Here is an 11,104-nt window from a genome sequence, read left to right on the forward strand (position 1 = left end):
TATTCTCGTATATTTACTTTCTGTGTATTATGATATGGACTAATAGTATGTGACCATGCCGGGCGGATTGTGAGTGAGTTGTCTATACGGTTGATATTATTGGCACGTGAGTTGTCCGTACAGCATGTGAGTTATCCGTGGGGATACATATATTGATATTATTGGCACGTGAGTTTTCCGTGCGGATCTAGATATTATTAGCACGTAAGTTGTCCGTACAGCACGTGAGTTGTCCGCACAGCGTGTGGATATGGATCCATCCCCCTAGGGTCACCCTCTCACTTTCTCTCTTGATGGTGTACACACGGATTTGAGGAAACTGATCAATGGTTTGGTACGGATATGGAAATATTAAGGAAAATCTGGCTAGTGTTTGCTTTGAATTTTGCATTTCATCTTTACTTGCAATCTCTTAGTTAATTACCCGATTTACTGCATATCATCTTTATATGCTGCATCATTAACTGAGCAGAGAACTTGAGTAATTGTGCACGCAGAGATGGTTCTTTCTATGCTTTATGACTTGATCACATTCATGTTTTGTACTTGTTGAGTTTATAAAACTGTACAGGTTATAGCAAGTATCATGTATAATTCTTGCTTTTTTTACCTCGCCGAGGTTAATTATTATACTTGTTGAGTATATTGGGACAATTGTACTCATGCTACACTCTGCACTTAATTGTGTAGATCTAGGTATTAGACCCAGTCATGAGTAGCTAAGGCTTGTAGAAGGGCTGATCATTTAGAGACGAGGTAGGACTGCATTCTCGATCGCAGTCTTGACGTCTCTTTTCTTATGTATCGTTATTTTTATTTCAAAAAGTATTATATTTGGTCAATTTGACTTGTATTTCCGAATTAGAGCTCATGGCTCTGTATTTACCAGTTCTGGGGGATTTATCATGTATTGGCATTATTATGTTATATTGTGGTTTCAGACTTATATTATTTCTGTAAATTCTGTTATTTTGGTTCGTTATTGATATGTCCGGCTTGCCTAGAAAGTGTGTTAGGCGCCATCATGATTGGTTGGATTTTGAGTCGTGACAAGTTAGTATTAGAGTCCTAGGTTCATAGGTATTATGGGTCATGGGAAAGTTTAGTAGAGTCTTGTAGAATGGTACATAGACGTATGTACTTATCTTCGAGAGGCTACCGAACTATTAGGAAACTTCACATTCTTGCATTCTGTTTGTGCAGGTATGTTCTTTTCGAAGTTTGAAACTTGACTCTTGTATTCTCTCACAGATGGTAAGGACACGTACGACCAGATCAGGCAGAACGACCACTAGTACCACCACTTAGGATCGTGAGAAGCCGAGGCCGCAGTAGAGGTTGAGGTAGGGCTCGCACTATAGCTAGAGTATCACCTGTGGAGCCATTAGTTTCTCCAGCTGAGGAACATGTACTAGATATTGTTGAGCCGGTAGGATGTCACGCCCCAAACTTGGGCCTAGACGTAACACGGCACCTGGTGCTTGACTACCTGCGATCGAGCAAACCAACTAGCTGGCTAAAATAACATGTGATATCATAATATACTGAATACGGAAGATAAACTAACACATGCTAATATATTGAAAGTCTGAATGATATAAATCAATGTGCGAAAACACTAACATAAGTCTGAAGTATATCTGTAGCCAACATTGCTTAACATGAAAAGCCTGTGACTGTGTCTAACTATTATTCTAGTCTATGAAGCCTCTAATGAAGTAGTGAAAACATTGACTGTCTATAAATACTGAAAGACTGTAAAGTAATGATAATACCCTGAAAGAACTAGGGCTCACCACATAGCTAGTACGAACATGTATAAAGCATAAACTGCGGCCTTAGGCCCAAACATGCATAAAGCATAAACTGCGGCCTCGGGCCCAAATACAAGTGTTCAACTTTCAAGGATTTAAAAAATAGGAACTGAGAATCGTACTGTAATACATGACATTGAAGTATTGTCGAATCTATGGTCTTTATTAGCAAGAATTTATTGGACGATCTCTTGAATGTACAACTTAGCATAATCTTCTGTTGAATCTATGGTCTTTACTAGCAAGAAGTGCACTAACTTGGTAAGTCAATCAACAATCGCCCAATCAAATCAGGATTTCAAAATGAGCGATAAAATCCTATTATAAAGTCTATATTTACCATCTCTACTAAATAATATGTGTATTATGAGATAAACACTTGGTTTTCTACTGCTCGACTTTTACTTGCTGACTTCAGATACTTGGACACAAATTCTACGATGTTCTTTTTCATGTCGTTCCACCAATAAATCTCCTTAAGATCATGATACATCTTTAGGGAACTTAGGTGGATAGAATACCTGGAATTATGGACTTCTAACATTTTCCTCCTTCGCTAAGTCCACCTATGGTTGGAACACACAATCTATCTTGGTACCTCAAAGTACCATCATCTCCCCCTTGTTCAAAAGCCATCGTCTTATGTATGTGAATCCACTATTTCAGCTATAACAAGTAGGGATCATCAAACCATTTGTCCTTCACTTCAGCTACTAAGGAGGAACAAGTCTTGTTCTGGACAACAATTCCTTTATCTTTGGTGTCCGAAAGTCGAACTCCTACCCTGGCTAAGTAGTGAACTTCTTTCACCAGAGTTCTCATGTCTGCCTCAACCATGAGCTATACTTCCCATACTTGCTTATCTTTTTTTAAGGTACTTCCTGAAAACACTTACAGTATTGATGTGAGCTAAGTCTTTGACCAGTATACCGAAGATTAGAGTAGCATGATCATTCTACTAACATCGTGTTTCTTACACATGCTAGGCACTTTCCTTGTGGTAATTATATCATTTTTCATATCCCATGCTAACTTTTCGGGCTTCGGATCTCCAACTGTACTTACTGATGATTTCATAACTCCCCCTTATACCAAAGGTCTTATACTTGCGGATCTTTCTCTTTTGTTGGGATCCGAACAACTTTCCTTATCTTCTACAATTCTTTGCACTTTACATCAACGATGACTCATTTTCTGACTTACTTCTGAGTAATCTTTCCTACTAGGAAACACTAAATTACTTACATAACAGAAAGCTAATGTATTCACAACTATCATACACAATCTTAATGATTTAACTCTGCTCACACTATTAACCTAGCAGACACCCCTTTTCAATAACTATTAAAGACTATTTTCTGTAGTTTGCTCTCTTACTGCCTAGCTAGTTTTTTTCTTCCAATATCACTATACTTCGGGTTGAAATTAAACTCTCTAGGTTCTAACACGCGTTCAGTGTTTCAAATTGTTACCCACTCACTAGTGTTAACCTAGCTAATTAAATCATATCGTACCTCTACTAGCTCTGCTAAAATTGCTAATTCACTGTATCTACTCAAAACTTACTATTGTTTTACTAACCACCTGCTAGCATCATATTCTCTTGTTCTGCTTTGAATACTAAAGTAAACCATAAGGTTATTCGTAACTTCCTCATCATCCGAACCTATTCTACGGTTGCACACTATCTTTCTTTTGTACTATGTACATAGATCACACTTAGGTAAATTTCATCTGTCTTAAACAAAATTGGAATATCTAATCCCAAACTTTCTATACACTTCAAAATTATTTCAGACTATAAACATCCGCGGTAAACACTTAGTCACATAACCTAAAGGGAACTGTCATATCATTTATCTTACTATAATAGCTGCTTCTTATAGTAACTTACTAACGTGGTACTTTCTAATTCTAATATGAATAAATCTGAATAACTTAAAATCATTCACTGAAATTCAATATTGACTGCTCTTGGCTCTCTTTTCCTACATCATATCTTCTTATCCATATGCATGACTCATACGAAAAACACATCTTTGGTGATAACAAACGTTTCTGACTCTTAGGTATTTTGCTCTTAGGCTCTTTTATGTCCAAAATTATAGTGATCAATTCTATGCCTGCGGTGATTAAATTATTAATCTAATATACCATGGGGTCTGACATCTGAATTGTCATCATCCAACTTGTAGCTTCATTTCCAAGAAATAAAAATGAATTGTTCTATGAGGTAAAACACATACGGATACACTACCATACACAACCAAGTCCTTCAGAGTATATCATTATCTGATAAATCACTTCTGCACCACCCGACGAGTCATTAGTCTTAATCTGGACCTAAAACATGCAAAGATTTCGCTATAATCACTGTTACTTAAATTTTTTAGCACCCATATGCATCACTATATATCACAAGTCACCAGAATTTGGACTCACTGAAAATTGGAGATCTGGTAACTAAATAATTGAATACTGGCATACTGAATAACCATAAACCTACTAATTGAAGGACTGTATAACTGGTAACTAAGGTAAACTAATAACCATAAAAAATGATAACTTTTTTTTTCTGATAAGGTGATTCTCTAATCTATACTACTATCAATTACATCCAACTTTCAACATCCTCTCGAATCTCATTTGCTACTTACATGTACTCCATAAGTATACCCAAATAGGCGATCATCCTCTCTAGGACCTCGAAATTTTCCTGCCCGTCACTTAGGCATTCGATACATCTGAATTCGATAAGAAGAGAAGGTTACCTATTTCTCTAAGTTTTATGGCACGATCTAGAGTAGAAAGAAATGAGACAATCGTGAATGTCTTGACAATTAACTATTTATATGCATGGTTGGAACACACAAATAAAGGAAACTCCACTGGACACAGCTTCATAGACTCCCTAGGACACTTGAACGTGGCTCTAATACCAAGATTTGCCATGCTGCGAACTTGGGCCTGGACATAACACGACACCCGATACCTAACTACATGCGACCAAGCGAACCAACTGGCTAGCTGAATCAATATGTGATATTATAACATACTAAATGCGGAAGAAAAACTAACACATGCTGATATACTGAAAGTCTAAAGGATATAAATCAATGTGTGGAAACACTAACATAAGTCTGAAGTATATCTGTAGTCAACATTGCTTAATATGAAAAGCATGTGACTCTGTCTAACTATTACTCTAGTCTATGAAGCCTCTAATGAAGTAATGAAAAGACTGACTGTCTGTAAATACTAAAAGACTGTAAAGTAATGATAATGTCCCGAAGGAAATAGGCTCACCACATAGCTGGTACAAGAATCCTAGCGCTCTGAATCGTCAAACTGTAAATCATTACCTTCATCGTGAGATACAAGCCCCTGGCAAAAGGGACGTCAGTACATTTGAATTGCACTGGTATGTAAAGCAATTGAAAGAAAGAACTGTAACTACTGAGACTAAACTAACTGATAATTGTGAATTGATACCAATAAATGATAATTGAACTAATAAAGAAACTGATAACTGATAACTGAACTGAACAAAGGAAGCAAAGATATAAATACTCTCTCTTCTGAATGATGAACAACCTATTTATCTGAATAAATAAACTACGACCTCAGGCTCAATATATATGTGCACAAGTTGCAGCCTCGAGCCCAAGTATACGTGTATATAACTGCGGCCTCAGGCCCAAAGATGCATAAAGCATAAATTGCAGCCTCAGGCCCAAATATGCATAAAACATAAACTGTGGCCTCAGGTCCAAACATGCATAAAGCATAAACTGCAGCCTCAAGCCCAAATACAGGTATTCAACATTCAGGGATTTAAAAATAGGAACTGAGATCGTACTGATATACATGATATTAAAATACTGAACCATACTAAGTTACATGATACTTGAATGTTGAATAGAACTAGACTAAGACATGTATTCATGAATTGATTATGAAAACTGAAACATCAACTGTTTATGATATGCTGAGTAATCTAGACTAAGACTCATGAGCATCAAACCCAAGTCTATATTGATTGCGCACTGAGCTCACAACGTTCACAATGAAAGTCATGAACGAGTTACGAAGCTAGAGAATAGAAATTCTGCAACTATTTAAGGAACTAGGCTTGACTATATTCTTGAGGCAATTAGTAATGTTGAAAAAGAAACGTAGTGTAGTGAGAATCACTAACATTCCAAAAAATAGAGAGTTAGCCTCACATACCTTGAGGGAGTAACTTTAATCTAGTAGGATATGCTGATGTTGACTATACAGGTTTCCTTATGGATAGGAAAAACACCTCATGAATGGCTCATTTTCTTGGTTCATGTCTAGTATCATGGGCCACTAAAAAGCAGAATTCAGTGGCCTTATCCACTGTGAGCACGTGATTTTTTCCTCACACGAATTACTCTAAAAGAATTCCCAAAATTAGGTCTTTTCTTTAATTATGTGTTATTCTAGGAATTACTGTGCGATTTTCCTGATTGTTTGCATATTTTTGTGTGCATATTTAATTTTATTAATGCATTAAAAATACAAAAAATATAGCATCTGCGCTTAGGATTTAATTTTACATTTTTGGTTAGTTTAGTAAAATGTTGTTTTACAAAAACGAAAAATTCACAAAAAATAACGTATTTTTGCATTTTAGTGTTTAATGTCAAATTTTGAGATTTTTCTTTTAATTTGGTGTTTAATTATGTGTGATAGGTATTATTTAAAGTTAATTAATATTTTAAAGCTAATTTAGGTCTTTTATAATTTAATTAGGATTTTAATTTCAAATTTTGAAAGAAAAAGGAAGAAAAGAAAAGGAAAAGAATTAAATAAAAGAGAAGGAAATCGGAATTGGGCCAATCCAATTTAATCCCCAAGCCCAAACCAATTTTTTACCCCAGTCCAACCCAAAACCAGGCACATACCCGGTCCGTCTCCAGCCTCAACCAAACGACGCTGTTTCAGGCATTTCAATCTGGACCGTTGAATCAGCCTGATCGAACGGTCCAAAGCCTTCCTCACAACCCGACCCGTTCCCACACCCGGACCGCCCCAGTTGAAACAAAAACGACCCCGTTTCCATTTATGATTTAATCAGAGCCATTGGATTCCAATAATCTAACGGCCCTAATTAAATCAAACGTTTTAATATATCAAACCCCCCCAAACCCGGCCCTTCCCATTTCATTCCCCCCATCTCTTCAGAGATCCAATATAACGCCGCCTCACGCCACCGCCCTCCGCCCACTGAAAATCGCCTCACGGCGGTTCCGGTGGTCCAATCCTTTCCAAAATTACACCCCAGAACCACCACGACCCCCTCTTTCCAAATTTATAACTACTTTCCCTCGAATCTTGCCCAAACCTCTCGAATTTTAGATCTAAAGTTCAAATCCCTAAACCCCAAAGTTAATTTCTGTTAAATCCATGGCATGCATGATCCAGGTTTCCATTTTTTTGATTTAGAAAGCTGATTCACGCGAAATTGATGGTTTTCGTTTGTTCTTGACAAAGAACAAGCGGTCATCATTAGTTTCGTGAAATCAGGACATCCAGCGTTTGGTTTCAAGCTAATATTAGTAAGTATTTGTTATCTTTTGCTATCTGTGTTTGTTTTTACAATCCGTTTACCCATTTTCTTATATTTTTTTAGTATTGTTGATTGGTTTTAGTTTCTGAACCTAGTTTTTTTTACGATCAGTTCTGCATTTGTAATTGTTTCTTTGGCCTTTCAGTTTTGTCTTCTAGTTTTTAGAACGTTAATCTCTGATTTTGTTATATTATTTGTTCACCTTGCTTAATTGTCATTCATGATTTTTGAATTTCTGATTTTTTTATCTTATTGTTAATTAGTCTTGTCTCGACTTGATATTTTAGTTAATTCTAGTTCATTAGTTTAGCTTTAAAGTCAGTAATTTAATTAGGTTTTGGTTTGAAACCATTCGAATTGGTTTTCTGTTCTGTTTTATCATGGATCGATTGGTTAACTTAATTTGGGGATTCATTTCTAACCCAGTTTCAACGAAGGCCCAAAGAATTTGTTCACCCACTTGGGTCAACTTGACCATTGTGATTTTCTGAAATAATAACAGGGTCATGGGGGTAATTTGGGTAGTCTAACCTAAGGGAACCTCAATAATTGAATTAGGTGACTGCTAATAAGTGATAAGGTTTAGAAAGGGCACTACTGAATTAAATTAAAAGCACTAAGTTAAGTGGGATTAAAAAATGGAAAGGATAAGTTGTAGTGGAAAATGCACTAATTAGATGCCCATTTAAGGGGGTAGAAAATCAGAAGAAAAGGAAGAACATTCCGAGACACAGAAAAATACACTGAATTCATATAGAGTTATAGAGTAAAAGATAGAGAAGAGAGAGTCAAAAGAGTTCATAGATAGGAACATTCAGAAAAATACAAAAAAATTTTTTACTGTTACATTGATTATTCCGGAGTTACTCACTGTTTCCTGGTTAAAAATTTGGGCTATTCTTGCTGTTTAGCTCTGCTGAACTTCATCAACCTGTTCCCTTTATTTCCAGGTATAGTTTCTTGAATTCTGATGGATGTAGGCTTCATAATAAAGATGAAAATGAGAGTTTGAAATATGACATCAAACCTGTGTTGTTTATTTACATGGTGTTTATATTCTTGGCCATTTGATTCAATATAGTTTAGTTGTTTTAGTTAGATTGGCTAAGTTATTATGTTGTAATTAAATTATGGACTGTTGAATTTCTTTTTTTGATCAAGCATGAATTAATAGATAATTTTGTGTTTAGGCTACGATAGCTAAATATGTGGTAACTTGGAACTGTCAGGGACTACAACAGTATATTTCCTCAATATATGACTTTAGCTTCAAGTTTGGTTAAAATAGATACTGTGTTTGTATGGGATTCTGTATTAGAACAGCTGTCGATAATGATTGTTAAAGTAACTCCTCAACAGGTTCATTATGTTATTTTCTCTTCATTCTAATGTAATCAGTTGTGTTGTTTAATTTGTTGTTGGTAAATTCATGTGACTATGGTTACTTGCCTCTTCTTTAGCTTCTGGTGGATTTGCTTATTTTTTTGGGCAAGTTTAATATAAGTTTGAACTTGCGATTTTAGGGCTTCTATGTTGAATTTGAGTGTCATTAATCACGGCTTGCAGTTTTCAAATAGAAACTAGTTCGGTTGAGTTCTCTATCATTGCATGTGTTCTGTTTCCGTTGGTTTTGATTTTGTCACGATGTTAATGACTACGGACGTTTGGGTTTATTGTCTATCCTAAACTTCCTGATTAGTAGCTTGTGTTTTGTATGGGTTTATAAAGTCTATTGTGGAGGTGGGTTTCGAATTTTAACAAAGCTAGGTGCACATAGGTTCTAATGATCATGTTAACATCCTTATGAAATTATAGTATCCAATTAAGTTGTGGCTTTAGTCTTAATGATCATGGAAATGGTTTTGGAGACATGATTCTTTGTTCATTTAACTAAATTTTGGTCATAAAGGGGAGTATCACAGTTCTGTCCTCAAGCTTTTGTTGGAATATTTTAAAGCTTGCAATCAATTTTGTGATAAGTGTTTTCATTTATAGTACATATCCAACAAAGCATTCCTTATATAAGTATCCATTTTAATATGTAAAAAGATCTATTATTACCTGTGTGCGGGCACTCTAGTAGGCATTTTAATAGGTGAAAGAGTTGCATATGTCCTCAACGCATAAAATTGTTAGACGTTGTATTGTTGCAAACGAGTGTTCAAGAGAGATGCAATTATGGGCTATTGTTGTTGCGCTATGCCTCCTAAGTAAATCAAATCAATTATGATTGTGTACATGTTCGCGTGATATAATTACGATTCTAAAAACCAATTTGGAGTATGCGTTCGCGCAACCTCGATCAAACCTTCTTAATAATAAAAATGGGTGCTAATGGGCCGTTAACTAAAATTAGTTCATATAGCATGAGGTGTGCCATGTTGAATAAAATCCCAAAACCCATGGCCCTCACTTAATTAATTTTAGCTCTTTAGAAATTGAGATTTGCCATTTTTATTAAATAACCCATGGCCCTCAGATAATTAATACTAACTCTTTTAAAATCGGGGTGTGCCATCAATTGAATTTTTCATGGCCTCCGCAAATTTCTTTTGTTATTTTGAACGATTGTAGTTTGCTTTAGACCCGATTTAGATTAGTATTGTGATTATGTATACACTCGCGTAACATAATTGCAAATTTAACTCTAAAAAAAGGACTCTCGAGGGATGCGTTCGCGCAACTTCAACTAATATTTTCTTAAATAAATAAACGTTATTAATTATGGATACGTACGCGTGACATGATTTTTGACGCTCCAAAACAAAAGAGTATACGTACGCGTAACTCAATTCTTTAATTACGAATAATCAAGTGATTTTTTTTAAGAAAAGCGGTAAAGGTAAAATGCATGTAGGATATTAAATAATTTAAGCCAAGTATAAATTGTTAAGCGACCGTGCTAAAATCATGGAATTCGAGAGTGCCTAACACCTTCTCCCGGGTTAACAGAATTCCTTACCCGGTCTTCTGGTTTCGCAGACTTAAAACTGAGTCAACCTTCCTCGATTTGGGATTTAAAATAAACCGGTGACTTGGGACACCATAAATTATCCCCAGTGGCGACTCTGAATAAAATAAATAATCCCGTTTCGATTGTCACTTAAACTGGAAAAATTCCCTTATACCCCATTTTGGGTGTAAAAAGGAGGTGTGACAACTCTGGCGACTCTGCTGGGGACCGAACCCAGAATCTCTGGTTCAGGGTTCAAGAATTCGAGCTTACAATAACTGTTATATTTGGCTTTATTATTATCTAATTTTTTTCATGTTTGTGCTTAATGTGCGAAATATTACTTTTTACCGCTTTGATATTATCTAAACTGTTTATATAAACTGTTACGAAACCTTTCTTCTTTCTGAGTCTTCTGAATTTATTGTGCACACGAAGAAAGCCGTAACTGAAGAAGAAGCAGAAGAATTCTTGAGGAAGATGAAGTTACAGGACTACTCTATCGTGGAACAATTAAGAAAGACGCCTGCTCAAATTTCCCTATTGTCATTATTGATCCATTCAGATGAGCACCGTCAAGCTTTAATGAAGATCTTGAATGAGGCACACGTTCCCAATAATATCTCCGTGAATCACTTAGAAAAAATAGCCAACAAAATCTTCGAAGTAAACAGAGTCACATTTTCCGATGATGAATTGCCTGTAGAAGGTACTGAGCATAACAGAGCTCTTTACCTCACA

This window comes from Nicotiana sylvestris, chromosome 8, assembly GCF_000393655.2.
Source record: "Nicotiana sylvestris chromosome 8, ASM39365v2, whole genome shotgun sequence".
Classification (NCBI taxonomy): Eukaryota; Viridiplantae; Streptophyta; class Magnoliopsida; order Solanales; family Solanaceae; genus Nicotiana; species Nicotiana sylvestris.